This window comes from Trachymyrmex septentrionalis, unplaced genomic scaffold (genome assembly GCF_001594115.1).
Source record: "Trachymyrmex septentrionalis isolate Tsep2-gDNA-1 unplaced genomic scaffold, Tsep1.0 scaffold66, whole genome shotgun sequence".
Taxonomy (NCBI): domain Eukaryota; kingdom Metazoa; phylum Arthropoda; class Insecta; order Hymenoptera; family Formicidae; genus Trachymyrmex; species Trachymyrmex septentrionalis.
The window spans coordinates 2,234,388-2,255,261 of record NW_017305843.1 but is presented as its reverse complement, the minus strand read 5'-3'; the positions used below and the strand labels follow the sequence as shown (position 1 = coordinate 2,255,261).

The window sequence follows — 20,874 nt, the reverse complement described above, 5'->3', positions numbered from 1 at the left end:
TACACTCTAAATCTATAGCAATGAAAATTTTACTGTTAACAAAAGTGAGTAGCAAAGTCATTGCTTAAGTATGGACTTTCACTGCTTTGAAGTTAGTCTATCTACTCTTAAATAAAAGAGTGGACTATTTCATTCGATTAATCGAAGTGGTTTAAGCATTAATTGATAATGCATTGCAAGATGTATTGAATGTTATTGCAAAGAGTGAATTTAGCGACATAGCGCATTATTTGTCGTATGCTTATCATTTGTTATGGTATCATTACGAGCGAGACGTATCTTGAGACACATACATATAAAATAAACATAAGAGACAAAATAAAATAATTACAAATAAAATAATAATAATTAAAAATAAGGTTAATAGGTTATTGATAGCATGCTCTGTTCAAAATCTGTCTCCGTAGGCTTTATTATCTGGATTTGGAATGACATTATTCTGTCATTATTCTAACTTCCAAATTCACTCCTTTTTAGAATAAATTTTTCACTCTAATTATCGAAAAATATTTTCCATTCCCATCTTACAGTAATATTCACTGGCAGTAACATTGGCGCAATTGTCACTAATGTATTAAAATTTTTATTTAATGCAGTGAAATTTTATTGCTACAGATAGAGTGTAATTTATTATGCACGAAGATTTGAATATGATATAATTAATAATCTTATATAAATAGCTTTTTCATATAAAAACACATATATGATACTGAAAGAATTCTAATCAATGAAGTACTTCGTAAATATTTTTTAATTAAATAGAAATAATAAAATTATATATATATAATGTTATATAAAATAATAACATTTTTTAATAATAATGAAATTATGAAATTTTCTGAACAATTTTATATTGAAAATCACTTTTAGAACTGTTAATTAAAATAAAATGGTAATTGCATATAAGCGTACGCGCCCTACTAAATAATTATTCCAACAGATTCGCTTCTAATACGAAATTAATTACGATTCGGCTATTCGCAATTAAATATATCGCGGAACGATTTAGTTAAGCCGGTCAAGAAAAGTTATGCAACAAGGATAATGAGATGAGGGGAAAAAATGGATTTGGGGTTTGTGGAAGATGAGATGAGGAAGGAAAAATGGATTTAAGATTTGTGCGGGAACAAAGTTAAATCTGTGCCTTCTAAGTCTCTCGCGATATCTTGTTAAAATAACCAACGTGTCTCGGCGGACCAATAAAGACCACATTTTTATTTTTCTGTCTTTCGCGATAAAGAGAGGACCTACGCCCATGTGTGATTCTTGATTTCATCGTAGATAAAAACGTGAAAGGTCGGATTTCCCTGTAGAAAGTGAAGTTGTTAAGTTAAAAGAAAGAAAATGTTGAAAAAGTTTGAGAGATTATATGGATTAAGGGCAGATACGAGGGTTGAAAAGTAGAATTGACCTTAGGGTGCAATTGTGTTGTAAATGTGTATAGAATATTTAATTTAATACGAATTTAAAGTTTATATTTTATATACATATTAAAAGAATATTAATTTATCGCGAAAATATAAAACATTTAAGAAAACTAATGTATCTTTTACGGTTGACACAAAATTTCTATTTGTAGGCATCTGAAACAAATGATTTTGGTGTTATTTTAATCTTAAATGATGACGCTGTCGTTTGATCGTAGCTTTTTAAAAAAATAATAATTTTTAACAAAATGGTGGCCATCTAAAGTTATTTAAAAGTTACAATTTTAGTGAAAAACCTTTAACTTCAGATGACATTATTCGATCAAACGATAGCGACATCATTTAAGACCTAGAGACACGACTGCAGTGTCTCAGCGCTAATTAAAATGACATTAAAATAATTTCATTTGGATGCCTAGAAGTGGAGATTGTATGTCGACCATGAAGGACAAACTGCCTCGTTTTATATCTTCGCGATAAATTAATATTTTTTAATTACTTTTTTTTTATATACAGTATAAAATGTAAACTTTAAATTCGTATTAGATTAAAAGTTTCATATAATTTATTAACGACACTCTATCTAAAGTTAACTATATTTTTCGATTCATTAGTATAGAAAATATTAAGGAATGTGTAACACTAATACAATTTAAATTTTTTTATTGTATCATAACGCAATGTAAAAAATAAAAAAGGTGTATATTATTAACAATAATATATCCTTTGATATCATTCCTATAAACTATGATTGATAATTATGTATAAGTATATTGAAAATTTGAAGTAATAAGAGTAAATTCTAGAATCAAGATAGTTTTAATATTCTTACAAGCTCCAACATTGCATTATGTACTGTCTATAATTATACATTAAATTAGTGATGTATTAAAATATAATAATGAAGAATTTAAAGAGTTACAGAAAATTTTTCTTCTTTCTCACGATCGTTCTATATATACAAATATCGCTTGATACATGAATTCTAGGAATTAACATTTCTTGAAAAAAAAAAGGAATGATCTCGACGAGACGTGTAATGAATACTTCTATTTGCAGAAAGAGAAATGAACAAGCGTGTATTTCTGAGGGATGAAAAAGGAAATTGTGAACAAATGTTTAAAAAATATGTTTCAATAAAATAACAACGGACGGGGTTGTTTGTCGAATAAACAATTCTATTCTGTGCTGTTTCTGTAGTGTGAAGTAACGCTTTATATTTTTCTCGTAAAGCGGCAACTAGTTAGTGAAAAAGAAAAATATATAGAAGAGTAAGTGGTGTCACGTTAAAAATGCCCTCGAACAGCGAATTCGCAAAATGAAGTGTTCTGCAAACTTCACTGGGAAGACACGCGAATTATTATTTCGAGCGTGATCGCACGGAGAATCACGCTTGATGGAAGCTTTAATACGTTACGCGCAGTTGGCGGAATTGCGGAAAGAACATCAATTTCTTCTATTGCGGACCCGATACTCTTCCGGAGCATGGACGAGGTTGGATTCCGGAAACGACAGGTGTGGGAGGAACACCGGAATCGCCAGGTAAGAAACTGACGATCAATAGTTTCACAAACGTGCGCTTCAGTCCTTTGTTCTGTTTCGTGTAACCATTCGATTCGGATCTCAATCAGAGAGGAAGATCTCTCTGGAGTGCCTCTGATCGATAAATGTGTACTCTGTGTGTGTGTGTGTGTGTGTGTGTGTGGGGGGGGGGGGGGGGGGGGCGAGAGAGAGAGAGAGAGAGAGAGAGAGAGAGAGAGAGAGAGAGAGAGAGAGAGAAGGATGCGCATTGAATCGACCACCGAGAGGAAAAGGGATTTCTCTTGTGTTAATTCCATCATCATTAATTTTATACGAATATGCATTTAATTAATATTTAACTAACGTTTAATGAATATCGAGAAATAATTGTAAGCCCAGCAACGCAAGGATAATATGCATTTTACGTAATACAACGTCGTCACTATTTTGCTGCATAACGTTGAACTTTGGAACTTATAAAAGGTATAAAGGTAAAAGAAACACAATTCGACAATTTGTAACTACATTCGTATTTATTCGCATCGCAGGAAGTCAGAGTCGTTCAAATGAGGAAAAACCAAATTAAAGAAATTAAACTGACTGCTTCTTGTCTCAGGGACATTTTTTTTCTCGGTCGCTGTAAGCAAGCTTTATCCTTCGTTTCTCATTATTGAGCTTTTTTCTCCTCGGGCGGGCGTTTGAGATACGCAGGGAACTGTCGAATGTCCGAAGAGGAAGCTCGACGTCAGCTGACCCCGTTGCATTTTTTTTTCTGTAATATCTTGTACAATACTTTTTTTAACCCTCGGCACGTAGGCATCCGGAAGAGAAATCTTGTTTCCCTTCGATCCCATCTAGCAGAAAACTTTGCTCCTTCTCTTCGTCTCCTTTATTCTTCGTCTCCGATCTCACGAGGACAATGACCTGACGACAGTTGCATTAAACAAGCGAGTTATTTCCATCTGCAGGAGAGACAACTCGTTACGAAAGCAACGTCGCGTTAAGGAAAATTTCATTACGTCCGATGGATCGAAGTTTTGGATTGAATTTTTTATAGCACGAGCAAACATTGCACACACATACACATACACATGTACACACACGAGTAAGATTTTCCTAGTTGGAGTATCGATTTCCGTAATGCGAGTTATATTTCATCGAAATTATGCGTTTGCATTATTTGACGTTGTTGCAACGTACATTCTTCTCGCTCTGTGCTTCTTGTGTCCATTCTTTTCTTAGCTTTTTTCTTTTTTTTTAACTTCTGAAGATCTCTAGTATTTTTTTCGGAATCTCGATAAGAAGATATAGCACTTTTTGAGAATTTGATTACCGTCCTCGGTACGATGAGAGGAGCCAGAAGTGCGCTCTTTTTATTGCATCTTCAATTTCCAGCGTTCTACTTTGGCCAGTCGTTCCTGCAAACAAACTTGTTCAATCTAAATGAACCGAGACGCAAAATAAATATCTTGAATTTGGCACTTTCGTTTTATGTATCTTACCAAAAATATTGAAGATACTTAAAAACGCTCATTATCATCTTCCAAATAAGAAATCAATTGCTTAATCTATTTCCAAAGTATTAGTAGTGGGGATAATAACAGATAAGGTTAAATCGGCGTTTCTATCGTCTGTTCTATTACTTTTTCTGCTCAAAACGAATCAAAGAGAGATACTTATACAAATTCAACATTGCTTTCTCTTTCTAATGGAGCACAGATGCTGATTAAGACAGAGAATGTGCGATTCATATTTATTACGCCTATGGTGTTAATTGATTTTTTATTTATGAGAAACAAATACATATATTAAATATGTAACTTTGTATAATAATTAATATACTATATAATAAATAATTATTATGTGTATATAATTTATTATATAATAATTTAATTGATACGTGTTATTATATACGTATGTATACAGTATGTGATAATCTATCCTCTATCAATATTTACGTATGAAAAATATAACAAAGTTCGTTTGGAAAATTAATCCTTCAGTGCTATACATTATACGTTTTATCACGTTGTATACAACACACTGTACAAAATGATTTTGCTGCAGTATCTAAAAATTTAGATAAATACAGATCTGAAAATAATTTTGTTGAACTATCAAAATAATTATGTAAAAAATTTATAAGCAAAGCAATAGAAAATTTTGTCATTTTAATAATCAATTTGAGCATCCTGTTTAATTATTATAATTATTTTCTTACTTCAAAAATATTTTTTTCTTGTGGATATTGCGTAAAAACATTCCATAAAAATGAACACAAATGAGAAAATAAGTGGTCGATAATACGAGCAATTTGAAAACATCAAGAAATTTAAAATACATATTTATTGTCATTGATTGAAATGATGAATTAATAAAATAATATGATGTACATCATATTATTTTATTGATTTAGCATTTCAATCGATGACATCGAAAAGTTAGAAATACATATATTTATTGTCATGTCATCGATTAAATTGATGAATTAATAAAATAATATGATATACATCATATGACGAAGGGTTAATCGTCACAGTGAATGTTCGGTCACGCGACGCACTAGAAATCGTATTTATAATGATCAGTTTTATAAATATTTATCAACACTATTCTTTTATTGGCACATCAAATTGTAGCATGAGATTCAATTTCTCGAACTTTGGATATTCCGTTCGTATTTAACGGATCACGCTGCGGCCATAACACGTCATTAATGAGGGAGCTTGTTTGAGCATCACGCGCGTCAGTAAATGTTTTCACCTTCGTACTCCTAATCAGGCTAATAGTGTTTCATCGGTGGTGACGTTCTACGTAGAGAACCAGCCTCCACCTAGAAACGCATCGGCCGCGGCATTTGTGCGCAGTTGATGCGAAGCGGTCGGGATGGTAGTCAATCTCATTACAGTTATCAATTGTTTTCAACTTGCATTGAACTCTCTCTGCGGCAACATGCGTACCGCACTTTGTCCGTCAATCCGCTATTTCCCGCGAAAATGAAAAGAGCGAGGTTGCGGTAGTTGGAAATTTACTATTCCGGTATAAAAGCGCGTTTCTCTAGTTCCAAACTTTTTTTCTGTCACTCACGAACAAATCAATGACTATTTGTGAAAAATGATACGCATTCGTGTAGGTTGAAAGACCATTGCTGATATATTAAGCATTCAGTTATATTTTTGACATACACGTTTACGTTATGTATGCGCACACACACACACGCACACGTTTGTGTGCGTGTGCGTGCGTGTGCGTGTGCGTGCGTGCGTGCGTGTGTGTGTGTGTGTGTGTGTGTGTGTGTGTGTGTGTGTGTGTGTGTGTGTGTACTATCGTTCATAAATTCAAGAGCTTGCAATTTTCTCGCATCTGAAAAGTTAAGTATCTCGATGAAAAAGAATCGCAGAGAAGTTTTAAAAAATGCATTTTAAAAAAAGAGCAAAAGCTATCTGTTTTTTAATTTTTTTTTCTACGATATTTTGTGTGTAAATTGTATAGAAATAAAAATTGGTATCTTTTTCAATATTTATATTTTACTTTATAGATTATGATGAAATATTATTGGTTAAAAATTATCGAAAAAGTATTTTAAAGTGAGCTCTCTAAGTTTTAAAATGGATTTGTAAAAAAAATTGGTGTGATAATTTTTCGCAATGATATCGAAGAATGAATTTAAAAGATGATAGTTAAAATGATTTTTTTCGGTTTTTTGCTTCCGAAGTGGTAAGTACAATAAAAGCAGTATGTCTCTTTGGACTGTAGAATTTGATTCTGAACTTTAACAAATTTATTGGGAAAATATTAAAACAGACATAAATGGAGTTATTAAACATTTAATACTATATAGTAAATTATTATTGTTGAGCTTTAGACATGTTCATTTTCGTTTACTTGTAAATAAAACATGATAATGCTTTTATTTTTAATAGTTCATGTTTTGACAAAAAAGTAAACAAATTATTAACATTTAAATACAGAGACGTTATCAAAATTGGAATTATTGTAAATTTTTACTATGATACTCAAGAGCGTTGCTGCTTATTACGTTTAATTTTAAGATTTTCTTTCCACTCATACGCTGTATAAGCAATGTACAACAACGCTCTCATAAAATAATTTCCATTGAAATGCTCTATTTTTATATATTAATACTTTTTTAAATTTTCTTTTATTAAGCAGAATATGTATTATTAAAGATGAATTATTAGAGATGCTTTGTATGCTGATTTTAGTATTCTTCCAACAAATTAAAATTTATCAAAAATTAAAATCAAATTAAGCAATTAAAAAAAAAATACAAGAAAGACATACCGCTTTTACTTATCATTCCGGATGTAAAGAATAACTCATCATTCTTTATGTTCTCTTTAAGTCCAATTTTTTGAGAAAAGCAAAAATCATTTCGATGAATCATTGAGATTAATCTTATTATTTTTTCTTAATTAGCATTATAGCATTGAACTATAATGTTATAAATACTAACGAATTTATGTATTAAATTATACATATTATATTCGAAGCGATATTCCAAGCGATTAATAATATAATAACTATTTACATTGATCTCTATGGGTATGTATCCGGTAGCGCGTTTACCTACGGACTTTTGGGGCTGAAGCCTCAGGGCGCCAAAGCGCCCAGGGACGCCACAGCTTTAAAAGAAAATGAAGTTAAATAATTGAAACAAGTTTACAGTGTGATTTTTATAAATCATTCAAATGATAGATAGCAACTATCATTAACTCTTACAATACAAGGTACAATGTGGTGCCTCTTCCGTTCAAACATGGATTACTAGAATCCGTTCATTTTTTCACATATTCAGAATGATTCAAAAAATTTTTTAAAATTTACCAATATAGTTTCAACTTTCTAGAATAAACATTGAAACTTCATTTTGAAAAATAATAAAATGTAATATAATTTATAATTACCAAAAGACTCAAAGAAACTTGCATGAACAGGAATCGCTTGGTCACTGTATGACTCGACCTTATACAGTAAGGGTTAATAGTATATACACTTGATGTATAAGGTTACCACCGCCTAAACAAGATATGATTAATGATATGATTAACGTTATATTTATTACTGACAAGGTACTATTAATAGTATCTCGTAGGTATATTTGTGAGTTTAGTCGATGTCATGCAAAAAGAATTGCATTCATTAATGTGGGGAAGAATTGAAGTGGAATATTTGAAAATCACGTCAAACTCCCTGGATGTAAATTTTATAAACGCAGCCCTGTATGTATCTCAGAATAATATTCGAATTTGTAGTTTCAGCGTCCCCCAAAAGAAACTCATATGATGTTGCGACGGAAACGCGACGTGATATTTTAAGTATATTTATTGTTAAAATAAGTAGAGAAATTGTTCTCTCAATTAAATTTTATTTAGACGATGATATACTTGGCAAGGAGTAACGTTACAATAATATATTGAATCAAAGTGTGTGTTACAAGTTACTAACGAAAATTGATTACGAGAAACTCAACTCGAGATGAATCTTCACTTATTAAGAAGGGCAAAACTTTATTAAAATAATAATAGAGAATAACACAACGCTTTTAATAAAAACAGTGATTGATGTGATTTTTCGAGAGAAGAAATCTAGAATTAACTAGAAAAAAAATAAAAACAAGATGAGGGACTGCATATGCGTAGGAGGAGATTTATTTAAGTAAGTGTATATATATATATAAGTTCTTTTATATATACTATTCTGTCAGTAGTATTTCAGGAAAAAGTTCATAAATTCTTTTTTTTTTTAATATAATATATAAAAGAACACAGAGATTAGATAAAAGTTTAACTAGATATTATATTAAGCATTAATTAAGAAGAAACTGTTTTTAAAATGAAAGAGATTATTAACATTTAAAGTATTGATATTTCTTCAAAAGGACCAAGCGATCATTTTTTATTGCAAATAAAAATACTAGATATTTCATTAAAGTTTTATAATATGTATACATATTTATTGGAAAATAAGAATGAATAAAATGATGAAAAAGAATATAATATTCTTAATAGAAAAAAAAGTATTTTTATTAAAAACTAAATGTGATGAAAAATCATAATTCTTATATATATAAGTATAGGAATATTTGTACTTTTAATTATTCTCATAACAATAACACTCTTATTTTTCTTTAACATTAAAATTGTATTAAAATCTTGGTAAATTGATATAAAGTTATTTTCAACGTGTGAATATATACGAAATGTTATTGTGCAAGAATGTGTGTGTGTGTGTGTGTGTGTGTGTGTGTGTGTGTGTGTGTGTGTGTGTGTGTGTATACGCAGAAATCAATAAATATAATAAATAATTAGAATATATTAATTTCTGTTGCTGATATTCTACACTTTTATTTTTAAATATTATGTAGTAATATAAATTTTTTTTCAGGCAAATAAAGAATCGAATTGAAAGTAAAAACATACTACAGCATACAAAATGCATAAGCATAGCTAGCATAAGAACGTATGGATCAACGAGCATTCAGCATAAAGTTGATTTACATAACATGCTCATTGATCTATACGAATCCATGCTAGTTTATGCATTTTGCGTGTTATAGTTCTAACGGTTTGTCACTCAGTTATGATCAGCCAACGTACAGTAAGTCAACTGAACATTGTTAGCATCGTGCGGATTTTGCAAGTCGTGAAATATCTTAATGAGATGTTAATCACTTGTCGCGCATTAGATAATTATCAAAATAATTGTAATTGTTATCAGTGTACTCTTTAATTTCCTTCCAGGAAACTTTTCGGTGACAATTTGGATGTTTTATAAGAAGATTATTTTTTACTTAATACTTGTAGAATTCGTGTGTATTACTATGAAAAGAAAATGATGAAAAATCCAATATTTTCATTATCAAGCTAAAGGAAAGAATTGATGAAAAATCAGAAAATTTCAGAATCTTGTCTTTTACGTAAGAAATAAGATATCTGTTAATTTAAAAATAAAAACGATCAATAAGTATATAAATAATTGCTCGGTATTATTAGTGTTAAAAGATTATAAGAATATTAGAAAAAATTACAGGTTAAACTAGGTTTAGCAGAAATAGATAAAAAATTGTTAAATACAGTCGAGGCTGGATCTTGGTGTTTAATAATGTAAATTTTAATTACAGTCTTCCAGTTTTATGAACTGCGCGCTAATTACCGTCGGATTTAAGACGCAATCATAAAATTGGAATAGTAATGTATCATAAGTTAAATTGATCGTCAATTTAACAATATCACTAATAAGCATTAAAACAGTACAAAGAATTTATTACAGTATTATGTTAGAAATCTTGAAATTTTAAAATAACAATTGTGGCAGATAACAGATACGGAAATAAAAAGTTATACCCGCAATTTACTAAGACCTCTATTACCTTTATCTTTTTTATTAATATCCTAATACTGTTGATAGTACTATTAGAAAAAAAACCACAAACGTAAACACATTATAAGCATTAATAATTATTTTGTAAAATTTTGTAATTTATACAATATTTTATTCATTTAATTTCAATACTGTATTATCAGAAAAATCTATTTTCCTTGATAAGACATATTATATCTTATGATCAGTTATGCTTGCTCTCTTTCTGTCTATTAATAAAAACGAAGATAGTTCGAATGAAAAACGAGTTTCTCAAATTTTAAGTTTGTTTTACTAATTTATTAATTAATGCATTAATTTTTATTTTCAGTTTTATATATATATGTATAATTTTTATAATTAGTTTATTAAGAATTTTATTGAAATTATTAAAATATTGTATAAATAATATCATTTTTATATTTAAAAAAATATTTAAATATCAATCGATTATAATATTGACAGTGATGTGAACACTGTCTGCAATAATATAGTATTTTATTCTAGAATTTCTAAAAAGGGATCTGTCTTAAGTGTCCAGAACCAATTCGATTCTTTTTGAAATACGTTATTAAATACAAAAATCTAAACACATATTTTTTTATATTAGTCCAATTTCAGATTTGAGAGATAAAATAACACCTTAAAGCTAACATTTATATTTGATTTCATCAATTATACAGGAAAATGTTTTAAACTAAATTTTTATAATTTCTTATATACTTTATAACTGTATTTAGATTTCTCAAAGATCTAATATTTTGAAAAAACTTTCATTCTCATGAAATTTTGAGGAGTTGTTTAACCATTTTGGTCAATATGAAAAAAAAATACATGTTTCTTAGAATTTTGTGTTAACAATATATTTCAAGAAGAATTGGTTCTGGACAGTTATGACAGCTCCCTTGTGAGATGAGATATCGCATGCATATAACTATGTGCTACTGACAATCCGTATTACACTGCCGTCTTTCGTAACCTTCACCAATACATTTATACAAGCGAAGCGTCGCATCATGACAAAGTTGCGTGGAATTCACGCGGTAGTCGATGCGGCACGCGCGGTCGGATTTCGCGTTCGGAACGTGCTGTTGACACGTTTGATAAGAACACTTTTCGCCCATTGAGAGTGAATAAAGGCCTGGCACTCTGCAACTGGCGTTTATGCGCTGGGCCGATAAATTCGAGCACGTCATTTCTTTCTGCTCGCATCCTGCGCGCGCTCGTTTACGTCAAAATAATGATGCAGTTGCATAACGCCCGATGCTTTACGCATACAAGTCTGTTCGCTCGAGTAAATCAAGTTTTTCTTTTCGTGCGACGGGAAAAAGGCGTCAGTTTAAATATAGACTGTTCATCTAAATTTTGTTCGTTTGATTCAGTTTTGCACGTACAAAGAATCACGATTCTTTAAATCACGAAATCAATTATAAAAGTTATGAAAGTTTAAATATAGTTTCGGTTAGTTCTTTATAAAAAAAAATAATTTATTATTGTGACATCAATATTATCTTAATAACACAAATTTCCAAGGGACATTCTAAAGAACATTTAAAGGATATCCCTATGTTTTAGGAACGTTTGCCAGATTGTCCCTCGTATAAAGTGGGTATGTGTCCAAAATGAGAGAGTACAATATCCCAATTAGAATTTGTGACAGGTTACTCTTATATGTTATAAGGATCTGGTTTGATTAACCTAAGTTAATCCTGAATAAGGTATATCTATATAAGAAAATCCTCATCAGGTTTGAGTATGGTTGACCTTCTTTCTAGTAGCCTTGTTTCTACGCAGCCACACCACGAGATGGATGTAAGAAAAAAATGTCCACAAATTCTATAAGAAGGCGTATGCAAGTCGAATTGGATAATCTTCTACAGATTATAAAGTTCCTTCAGAGTATGCTTTCTGGATCTCTGAAATATGTTTTTTTTTTTTGGAATGTGATGCTAAATTAATACATAACATTTGAACAATTCCCGAAAGAAACTTAAAAATGTATCCAGTGATTTTAGCAGGTCCTAGCTTGATCTTATTTCGTTATCAGGTCCTGATGAGAATCTGATAAAGACTCTATCAGATCCTGATAAAGATCCTATCAGGTTCTTATTAGGACCTAATGAAGCTATCTGGATCCAACTACTGTGTTGCGTTACATGACTGTTCAGGTCCCGATGAATTTACCTTATCAGAACCTGATAACGAAATAAGATCAACCTGATTAAAACCTGCTAAAATCTTTGGATAAATTTCCAATCAGATATATTTATAGAGTAAAAATAAATTAAATGTGATATTTTATACGATATGATAAAATAGGACAGAAAGGATTGAATTAAAGGAGAGAATTTATATAGAAACGATTACTAGTAGTCTTTTAGATACAATTTTGAAAACATGCATTTTTATATAATTTCTGGCATTAAATTAATATGTTACCATTTATTGGCTCTATAAAGAGATAACGAGGTAATCAAGATGTTAATTGACATAAGTTATTTTAGTTTATTATTATTATTATTATTACAATATTATTATCTATTCCTTAAAGTAGGTATTCAAACTATTGTCCGTTAACATTAATACAATATTAGTACAACAATGATTAATATAATACATTTAATATTATTAATCATTATTCAGTTGATTGATTTTATTTATCTTTGATGATTTTAAAATGTTGTTTCATGGAATATCACAAATTCATCCAAATTTTTGAACTTGTATTGATGAGAAGTATCTAAAATAATTTTAAAGTATGAAATTAAGAATGTAACAATAAAATTAGATTTAATCAAAATATCAATCAACAAAATCAGAAAGATATAATTCATCGAGGTATTTAATAAAATTAATATTTTACGACGTTGTGTTAATGCAAAATAGTTGCGAGATAATTTTTTTTTTAATCAAGAATATGTCTATCTATAGTCCATCTAATTTGACAATGAGGCAGTTAGTTACACTGAACAGATATATTTTGTTTTTTTTTTCTTCTATGATTGTGCTTCTTTTATAAATGTAAATTTACACAAATACTATTTTTATTAGATCGTCTAAAGCAATAAAGTTGCGAATAAAGCAATAAATTAGCATTAAAAAGCGTTAATTTATGTATATTGTTATTGAATTATGCTATAATAGCTGTACTAGTCTAATAGTATATTAATATACATGTACGAATGTTCTCCCTTAAATAGTAAATTCTTGCATGAGAGTTTAGTAATTTTTTAGTAGAATTAAGTTGTGGTGTTGAGAAGAGCGATTAACTTTGACATTTTCCATAAATTCCAAAAAATTGCAGTTTTATAACAGTTATTCTTTAGAAATTCTCTTTAATTAACACATCTTACAATGTTTGTGCAATTATGATAATTAATATATATATATACGCACACACATAAGTTAAGATAATATTATATTATGAATTGTTATTACAAATTTGATTCTTCGCCGACAATGTTGAACTTTAGGTACGTACAGTTGATTTTTTTATTATGAATTCTGGTAGATAAATTTAAAATAGTAAAATACATACAATCCAATTTCTCTAATAGTAAAAACTTACTTATATAAGTAAGAACTCATTGTTGAGGCAAAGTATATAAGAACTTTTCACAAGTATATAAACATTTTTTTCAGATTTTTGTACAGTTCGAAGTGACATAGATATCTACATTGTGAGGTTTGAAGTTTGCCCCAGTTTGCTAACGAAGGGTAAAAATTTCATATTGTCGACGGAGGCAATTAAATAATAAATATATAATAATTTATTTTTTTCTTTCTTTTTTTTGTGATTTGTTAATTTATTATTAATTTTATACTATTTATATATAGCATTACAATTTAAGTATAGTTAATTAAATAAGTAATTAAAGGGGGCAATTAGCCTGGCACGGTGTTAGGGTATTTGAAACTAAAAATGTTATTTAGATGTTTTTTTTTGTTTACAAACAATCTTCAGTGATATATGACAAATTTATACTAAAAACATAAATATGTGTAATCGCTGGTCAATCGCTACAAGGAGCTCGCTCAATTGGATAAATGCATATTGTTCTATCGCTGGAGATCGCTCAATCGGATAAATGCGTATTGCTCAATCTATATGGGATGCAGGAACTGTGAAAGCAATTAAGTACTTCTAGTTTGTCGGCAGAAAGAGTTAAACTAAGAATTTAATTAATTTTTCTTTTGCTAATCTATAGTTTTGCAGTGCAATTATTTATACATCTATTATACAAATTTAAATGTATACATATAAAGTATTATTATTATTATTATTGTATATAAATGTGTATATATATATATATATATATAGAGAGAGAGAGAGAGAGAGAGAGAGAAAGCAGCATTTATTATGTGCTCTGGGACAAGTCCCCTCAAGCGCAAAGACTACAGTACATAGAATGAATCAAGTGTACATCGAAAAAATCGTAATTCTAAAAAAAAAGCATATTCAAAAAAAGAACTAAAAGAGAAAAAAATATGATTACAGTACATATTTCTAAAAAATAATAATTTACGTGAGTGAAAAGTACACATGCGGAAAAATTAAGATATCCCAGTGATACACATATTACAACGCTGATATACTATATATGTTTAAAGATGAGACATCTCAGAAATATACCTATTGTTGTCACTCAATTGAGAAACTAATATACAGATGTTGCTATGACTTCGAGAGTAAATGCGCATAGAAACTCAGCCTAAAAACATTAATTAAGCACGAGGAGCGAATATCTTGCGGGAGGCTGTTCCACAGATTGGCCGCAGTAGAACGAAAAGATCCTTTATAAAATTTAGTACGACACTGTGGAAGAACTAGCACGTCATCTGACGCTCGATACTTCAGTACGGTATGTGAAATTGGAGAGAAGAGGCCGACGCTGCCCAGTCCTCAAGATGTAGTACAGAATACACAAAGTACCTACCTTCAAACATTGACCTTTAACCAGCGTGCAAGTCTACAATAAGGTGTGATGTGGTCGTCCCATTTCACCCCCTAAACAAATCTGAGGCATGCATTAATGGCCCTTCCCAGCCTGATGTTCTGTTCCACTGTAATATAATCAGTCCGCCGGACTGAGCAAAATATACGTTAAGTTCATCAACTGTATGTTGAAGCTGTGAACCGTCCCCTTTGGCCTTAAGTCCAAGATGCCTCAACTTGTTCCAGACATCTCCTGTGATTACGGAGCCATTGAATACTGACATAATAATCATTTTTTGCTTTTCTAACCGCAATTTGTGTTTTATTCTGTAGCAGCTGTCACATTTCCTGCGCCACGCCTGACAAGATTCCGCTTCCGCATAGCCATCCTAAGTTCAGGAGTAAGCCATGGGACTGGAACACTCTTAAATTGAACTCTTTGCAGTGATGCATGTTTGTTATAACATGCAAGCAGTTTCGAATTGAAGATGTATATCTTTTGATCAATGGACCCCTCTTCAGTCAACGACGACCAATCAAGATTCCGAGAGAAAGATTTCCTCATTAAAAAATTTAAAATTCCGACACATTACAACTCAATCCGAGCGTCGCTGTATCTTGATCCTGTATCTGATACATATTAAGTCGTGAACAGAAGGAAATGCCATGCCATGCTGGCTAAAGTCAATTATTTTCGTATATCATCGATAATGATATCGATGATGATCGAAAACTCGAGTCTCTCAAATGATGCGTTGCCCTGTATGGTACACAATATAAATTTGCTGAGTCAATGAAATTGTTTAACTGCATACTATTGTACGTGCTCTAAGCACATTTACCTTAGAAACATTAATAGATTCAAACGTCGATCTTTTTGTTAAAATATGTGATGCACGGCCTTTTGCTTAGACCGCGCTTTGGCCTAATGGTATCACTCTCGCGACAAGGCTCATGAGCTTATGGTACGCATGGCATACAGCAAGACGAACAGACCGTTTTCAGAAACTTCCCTCAGCAATCCGTGGAAGAACAGAAATGAAAAGTCCCCCCAGAGCTACAAAAACACAGAAAATCCAAGCCTTACATAGAGCAGAAAATCAAGCTGAAAGAGCATTCGACAATAGTCCTGAAAAAGAAGCTCGCACAGAGCAGCAACTGGCAAAAAGTCTCAAATGATACAGCGACAGGCAATACGTGCACGTATACTTACATAGGTAGAGAAGAGGAAATAGAGAGAGAGAGAGAGAGAGAGAGAGAGAGAGAGAGAGAGAGAGAGAGAGAGCTTCTAACTATATATTAATATAATAACTATATGACATAGAAATCTGTTCAATTGTTTTATATATATGCTTTTCGAAATTAATTTACTATTACTCATATAACATTTCTCTTTTGTTGCTGAGTACTAATTAACGTCACACCGATAACTCGTAGCTAGTTCGTTGAACTCGGATTATTCGGGCAAGAATTAAGTGAAAAGCATTAACCAGAGGACCAATAATTTCAATCAATGACATGCAATTGAATTTAAATTCCTAGAACGATTAAAATCGCTTTTTCTAAAGCGAAATTAGAAATACATACAGATTAGAACGCGATTATGTTCGCGATGTAATCAACATAAACGAGAGGGGGGGAGGGAGAGAGAGAGAGAGAGAGAACGATTTATAAACGAGTGCGAAAATAGGATGCTGTTAAATATGCTCTTATAAGTGCGAACGCGTTTTCTTGTGGACAAACTTTAGAACATACCATGAGTTTGAAGAGAGAAGGGGGAAGGAGGAAGTATAAGAGGGAAGGGGAGAAAAAGGGGGGGAAGAGAGAGAGAGAGAGAGAGAGAGAGAGAGAGAGAGAGTGTTCGACAACACCTGCCAGAAACTGATATCTTATGCGAGGACTTTGTGGTAGACTTATGGGTACTTACAGGAAGATGCCTGTGATCTTGTGGTGTATGTGGTATGCGTACTTTTAGTTACTTATAAATTATGCAGAAAGAAATTGATGTAGTGTATCGTAATAGCTACATTAATGCATTGTAGAAAATTCATCGAAAACATATCGTGTTTCCTAAAAATAAATAGTGTTATTATTAATTTACAATACTTAGCAAAATTTTTTCGATTCTTAATATTTTTTCGATTACAAATTGTAATAAATATCAATATTACAACGTCTATGACAATTATTTTTGTCTCATTATCGTTATAAAAAATAGTTTTAACGATTATGAAAAAATTGAAAGGGTTATTGTAAAATTATTTAAATTATTTAACAATTGAAACAATTATATCATAAAGCTCTAATGGGTATAAATTCAAATAATAAATAAACAAGAGCCATTTGTAGAGACGAGATAAATGTCTTTTGCTAATGATACAAACAATATCATTTTTTTTAACTCCATCCATTACAATCTGTCATATTTAAGGACATTTAATAATTTTGTGATATAAATAAAGATCCTATTTAGTGAGAGCTCAGAGGCTCTGTCGTCAGTCAAGTTTCATAAGATGAAATCTTGTGGTATTTTACGCTTCAACCCATAACCTACGAGGATAGTCCGGTTTGTTCATTAAGAAGACTGATGCCAGGCTATTAAGATGATCTTGCAATCTTAATTTGTATTCCACGATAACCCTGCTAATTTCTTCTTCAAACAAACAATGTCAATAGAGATAAAATCATGCGATTTGACCTTTAACATATTGACTGTCGCCATATAAAATAAAAGTGATTACCCAGAGGCCACAATAAAAATTTCAGGACAATTAACTTTTATTAATAGAAAAAATAATAAACATATATACAGATACAAAAAAAATGAAGTTGTTATTCGTTAAAATGTAATGCATCAATGATATATTAGGTATACCTAGAAAATTATTTACTTATTTATATACCACGAGTATCATCGTGATATCATAGACAAAGTCTGAGAAGCTAAATAAGCTAATAAGCTAATTTTTTTTAATTAATGCAATTTCGTAAAAACGGAATGCACAAGTACTTTTGCAGTTATTACAAAGGATTAAAACAAGTTTCATTTGAACTATGCTGCCATGTGTAAAAGTGATTTTTTAAATTAATTAATTCTATCGTGTGGATATGGGCAAACAAATTTTTGGTTGATGCAACAAAATAATTTAGTTAAAGCAAAACATTTGATTAATGTAACATTTTACTTGTTTTTGGTAATTGACATTTGATAAATTTGTTTCTCAGTGTGCCAGCTATATGTGTACCGATACATCACACGATAAAATTAATTAATTAATTGGATAAAATTAATTAATTAGATCAAAATTAGATATACGAAAATTTCTAGTGTGCCGTACTATATAACTTAACCTTTATGTACAAGCCACGTCAAGATGAAAAACATTAATATAGCTATTGAAGAATACATGGAATCTTCAGAGTATAGTGATAAACTGTTATTAAAGAAAGAGGATCCACCAGTGATAGTCAATGTTCCATTCATCTCCTCAATACAGATTAAATACTAAATTATTATAAGATTTTCCAATATCAATACATATCGTTACTTGAATGACGTAGAATGCACACAATAAGTTTTTCTTCATACATTCCGCAATTGATTGTCCATTTGATCATGTAATTAATCATTTAGCGATCAATCTCTCGAAACACAGATAATTAACTTGAAAAGATATGACTTCAAAAATGATTGTACTATTGATTCAAGCATGTATTGAAAATTATGTATCCATAGCATACTGTAAATAAAAGTAACATAACTCCGTTATATATCTTATTTTATATATCTTGCGCCGTAAATCATTAAATATTTAACAGTAAAAATGATATATATGCTTATAAAGCCCATTGAAACCTTCTACAATGTAGGATCTTTTATTAAATTATTACCTTTCTGCGATATATGTTTAAAAAAATATTTAAGTAAGTTTTAAATAAGATTGTAAAGAAGCTTTTCAAAAATTATCGTTGTATTCAACAAATCTGGCTATTTTGTTGTATTTATTTAATAAATCTCTTTCATAAGCTTATATCATGCGTAGTCTGCAAACAACGTAGATTATTGCATTAGTAGAGGCGTAATATCATTTTGTAAGTCAAGCGTATCGTTTGGTATTATTTCTGTTAATGCATTATCATTTCGGATGCATTAACGGCAAACGGGCGTTACGGTTCGTTAAATATATTAGTTCGAGTGGAAAGTGACGAAACGTACAATAGTTGTCCCTATCGAGCCTGTTCTTGAAGCTAGCCATCGTATCATTTCAACCAAACCGTTGAACTCCAGAAACTGTAAATTTGTTTCGCAAGTTCGCTCGTTCCCACATACCTCTGACGCAGTCGAACTAAAGTTTTCCTCCATTTCCTGTTCCGATCGTGATCGACGTGTTACTTTTAGCCATACTTCGTTCTTATATTTCCGATAGAACCGAGTGTATTTCTTTTCTTCCAAGAGTAGTAAAATACTCATGGGATAAATGTTGAGTAACTCCAACAAATTGATTAATGTCTTTATTATTTCTTTAATACTTTTCTTAAGTAATAAAAAACAGTTACAAAGAAAAAGAAATTTGGAAAATAAAAAAAGAATAAAAGAAGATATGAGAAGATATAAAATAAAAGAAAAATATTAAATTACATTTTGTAAAAATTATTTTGAAACATTAGAATTAAATAATTAACGCAAAAACAGAGATATACATTTTTTTATTTGATTTTAAAGTTAACGCAAATGAAAGTAAATACTATAATACACTTTTTTTATTAAATTGTATGATCTGTTTATGTATACTATAAGTTCAAAAAATTGTGATTTTATTTTTTATAATATTCTGTTAAAACACTTGTTTATAAGATATAAATATTAAAAAAATGCGAAGCATAAAGTTTTTTTTTTAATTTTATTACAACTATAATATTTTTTTTATTTATTCACTCAGAAGAATACGTCTCCATAAAGTAATAAAAATATTTATTAGTTGTTATATTTAATAAAGATATTTTATAAAGATTAAAGATAACAAAAATTTATTTTTCCTGGACATTTTCTCGAAATTATTAATTTAATATTAATATTAATAATAATGCACAATATTTTCTATTCAAATCTACAAAAAAGTTATTAATAAAAATCCATTCAGTCGAATGTAGGTATATAACAATTTACATAATGTACAATCAATTATTTTTTTATAGAAAAATCGAAACACTAGTGGACTCTGAATAATAAAGTATTGCCACAATATACTGTCATATTCTAAATCTAGCTGATTTATATATAAAATCAAGTGATGTCTAGACTTTTACTTGAAGGTCGATCTCTACAAAATCTAAAGGACATGCTCCACTTTACTGCATAGTTTGGTCGACCATATTCCATTACCCAAGATAAGAAACTTATTGCCCTTGAGCGTTTTCGACAACAGAATTATTTCTAGGAAAGATCGCCGAGTTTCTAATCGAGTTCAAAATTTTAAACGTGCAAGTTAAAACGAATTTTCTGTTTACATTAGCTCAAGTTTTATAGAAATTAAAATGAACATATTTATTTGGCAAAATATTTTATGAAGAGTTTATTATATTATACAGATTATATATATATATATA

General features: G+C 30.2%; 1 protein-coding gene across 1 annotated transcript in view; it reads left to right on the top strand.

Moving 5' to 3' along the window:
- The first annotated feature begins 2,576 nt into the window (after positions 1 to 2,576).
- The window catches only part of LOC108753190 (filaggrin), a 135,329-nt gene continuing 117,031 nt past the window's right edge, over positions 2,577 to 20,874 (top strand). The window contains exon 1 of the mRNA XM_018494572.1: positions 2,577 to 2,969. The gene's annotated coding sequence lies outside the window, so the exon portion shown is untranslated. The remainder of the gene's footprint in view (positions 2,970 to 20,874) is intronic.